This window comes from Bubalus kerabau, chromosome 5 (genome assembly GCF_029407905.1).
Source record: "Bubalus kerabau isolate K-KA32 ecotype Philippines breed swamp buffalo chromosome 5, PCC_UOA_SB_1v2, whole genome shotgun sequence".
NCBI lineage: Eukaryota > Metazoa > Chordata > Mammalia > Artiodactyla > Bovidae > Bubalus > Bubalus kerabau.
The window spans coordinates 54520386-54524246 of NC_073628.1; the positions used below are offsets into that span (position 1 = coordinate 54520386).

Sequence of the window (3861 nt, forward strand, 5' to 3'; positions counted from 1 at the left end):
TAATGTACATATCAGAAAATGAAATAATATAGTTGTTGAAATTTTGCTGAAGTCATACAAATATGAGGTGGAAGAGCCAGACACACTGGCTCTATCGTCCAAGCGTTCAACCACCACAGCACATCTTCTCTGATACTGTGTCAAAAGATGTAAACCTGTTGGAGCACAAACTCTAAATCAAGATTTATGCTAGCTTTAAGCTGATAGCCCTATATCCAATTCAGCACATTAAGTTTTGAGGAATAACTGTCTTGGTTATGCTAATCTTTTAAGTAACACTGTCTCTAACATTTCCATTTCTGGGGAGGTAGTATCTATTGAAGAGTGCCCAGTGATCCAGAATGTCCAAACTCTGGCCCTGACTCTTTGATTGCAAAGTTATGCAATCCTGGATTGTTAACTGAGTTGAAATCATCAGTTCCTCTTCAGTAGAGGTGGCCAACATATTTTAAAGAGCTGTGAGAATTAAGTTAGATGAGAAAGCACTTTGAAAATTATAAGATGGCAATGTATCCATGCCAGATTTTCACATTTACTCTAATTTATCTCTTTCATCTCCTGCATTGGCAGACAGATTCCTTACTACTCAAGTGACCTGGGAAGCTGTTAATTTAGCTAACAGAACAAATGTAGAAAAATAGACATTAAGTAATCCAGAATCCTCAATCATAATTGTATACATAGTTGATTTTCTATACCCAAAGAATAGCTTGGTAAATAGTTGCATTATGCCTATTAATTCTAAATGTACGAAAAGTTTCAAAAGACATTCAGTTTTATTAAAAATCTGGAACAAATTGAGAAAAAACAGGAGGATAATATTTTGGTAATGTGGTTAGATCATAATCTGGGATAGAGTATATAAAATGAAAATGAAAATATATTCAAATCAGATATTATGCAAATGCTGAACTTGTAGGAGCTGTGTGTGATGTAGGTTGTTAAGGAAGAATTATATATGCATGATATATATATATACACATTATATATGACATAAAATGCATATATATGTATGTCTATATATAGATATATATATATATATATGGGCTTCCCTGGTGGCTCAGCTGATAAAGAATCCACCTATAATACAGGACATCTGGGTTCAATCCCTGGGTTGGGAAGATCCCCTGGAGAAGGGAAAGACTACCCACTGCAGTATTCTGGCCTGGAGAATTCCATGGATTGTATAGTCCATGGGGTCACAAAGAGTCAGATATGACTGAGCGACTTTCACTTTCACTATATATGTACATATGAACTTTGTACTTATATAAAATGTGCACATGTAAAAGATTTTACTTATTTCATTCATTAAGATGCTATAAATGTTACAAAAGATAATTCAAAAAATCACAATATTATAAATCAGGAATTCACAAATAAACTGATAATAGATACAAAACTGCCTTTCCACTACAGAGCAAATCAGTTGTCTCTGGAAAAAAATGTACCTGTCTATAAACAAGTATCATGTGTTTTTCTCTGGGCTATTTACAATTTACAGAGCTGTAGACTAGTGCAATGGCAAGAGAATGCAGGCATCATTAAGAGAAGTGGGTAGGTGACCCTTTTTAAACATCTGTTACAATTTATCATTAAACATTGAAATATTCCTGAATACTCGTTATATTGCCTGGATTAATTCAGTAATTGTCCAAGCATGAAAATTTCTCTAGTTAGATTCCATAGCTTGGCTTATAATCTAAAAAATAAAAAATGGATGTACTACCTACTATTAATATGTTGCCAACTTTAGAACGGTGAATCAATGAGATGCTAAAGATATTTAACTGTAGAAGAAAATCATTTAACATATAATTTGATGAGACAGGCACTGTCATTTTCATACTAATGATGATGAAACTTAAACTTAGTGATTACTTGGCCTGACTAAAGAATTGCAACTGCTGAGCATTAGAGTTAGGATTCAGTTACTAATTCTGTTACTGATTCAGTAACTAATTCTGAATATTTTCTCTTTCTATTTTACAAGCAACTCTTAGAAGTTCCTTTGTTCCTCAGAGGCAAAGTGCTTCTCAATGTATGAGAGATAAAGTACTTTGACTCCTCTAACTAGGCAAGGTTTTGACTGAAATAGAAATACTTTAACTTGTTGTGCAAGTAAAAAAATACTGCAAAGTGGAACAGAAGTGAGTTACTGAGTGTGCTATATGCAATGTGATTAACCATGATCATTCACATTGGTGAAAGTTGAGAGAGTAAATGAAAGTAAGAGGTTCAGAGGTTAGAGTTCACCCACTGGTTTGATGCTGTGTCATTTGATGTGGAAAAATGATAGCTTTAAGGAATAGAAGCAGTAAGTTATCAGTTCAACTGGAAATACGTACATTTTCTGTGCTTACTGTTCATATGCCTAGGGGTTACCAGGATGCCCAAGTGGATTTAGAATTAGTGTTCTAATTACTTCAGCCATTTTCATATTTATTTTTTTTCTGACTCTTCAGGTTATTATAAACAGCAGTACCCAGTCAAAATTCCAACTTCCACAAACCCTACAGAGAATGGAGGTGGAGAACAGCACTGTGAAGACACAGTTCTTTCTCTTGGGATTCAGTGACCACCCAGAACTGCAGAGTGCTCTTTTTGCTGTGTTTTTGTCCATCTACTCTGTTACCCTGATGGGCAACCTTAGGATGATTTTATTAATCACAGCCAGTCCCCCTTTGCACACCCCTATGTACTTTTTTCTCTGCATCTTGTCTTTCGTAGACACCTGCTACTCTTCAGTCGTTGCCCCCAAGTTACTTTTGGGCTTAATTTCTGATGAGAAGACCATTTCTTACAATGGCTGTGCTGCACAGTTATATTTCTTCTGCTGTTTGGAGGACATAGAGTCTTTTCTCTTGACAGTCATGGCGTATGACCAGTACATAGCCATCTGTAACCCCTTCTTTACATCATTATTATGTCCAAGAGGATTTGTTGCCAGCTTGCAATTGGAGTATTTCTGGGAGGCACCATGACCTCAATCGTCCACACCGCAATATATTTCACCTGTCTTTCTGCTCCAGTGAAATTAACCATTTCTTTTGTGACACCGCCCCTCTCTCCTCTCTGTCCTGCACTGACACCTACATCCATGACATTGTACTGGTGGTCTTTGCTAGTTTAGTGGAAGCCCTCTGCCTTCTAATAGTTCTCCTCTCTTATATCCTCATCATAGCACCCATTCTTAAAACAGGTTCTGCCGAGGGAAGAAGAAAAGGATTCTCCACTTGTGCTTCCCATCTGACCATGGTCTCTATCTACCATGGTACCCTGATCTTCATTTATTTGTGCCCTGGCACTGTCCATTCAATGGCTATTGATAAAGTGACCTCTGTGTTCTATACATTGATTATATGTATGTTAAATCCCTTAATTTACAGCCTTAGGAACAAATATGTAAAAAATGCCTTCAGGAAAATGATTAGCAGAAAATTTCTTTCTTAAGAAAGGATAAAACTGAGGATGACAGCTTTTCTACCCTGTTTCTTTTTTATTTAATTTAAATTTATTTATCTTAATTGGAGGCTAATTACTTTACAATATTGTATTGGTTCTGCTACACATCAACATGAATCTGCCACAGGCATACATGTGTTCCCCATCCTGAACCCCCTCCCACCTTCCTCCCCATACCATCCCTCCGTGTCATCCCAGTGCACCAGCCCCAAGCATCCTGTATCAAACCTGGACTGGCAATTCGTTTCTTATATGGTATTATACACATTTCAATACTATTCCCCCAAATCATCCCACCCTCTCCCTCTCCCACTGAGTCCAAAAGACCGTTCTATACATCTGTGTCTCTTTTGCTACCCTATTTCTTGACTTTCGTTCTCTAAATCTCTAAAGATT

The 3861-nt window shown here is 36.6% G+C and overlaps 1 pseudogene; it reads left to right on the forward strand.

The window, feature by feature from the left end:
• Nucleotides 1-2471: 2471 nt before the first annotated feature.
• LOC129653867 (olfactory receptor 5I1-like) lies at nucleotides 2472-3453 on the forward strand (annotated as a pseudogene).
• Nucleotides 3454-3861: the final 408 nt, after the last annotated feature.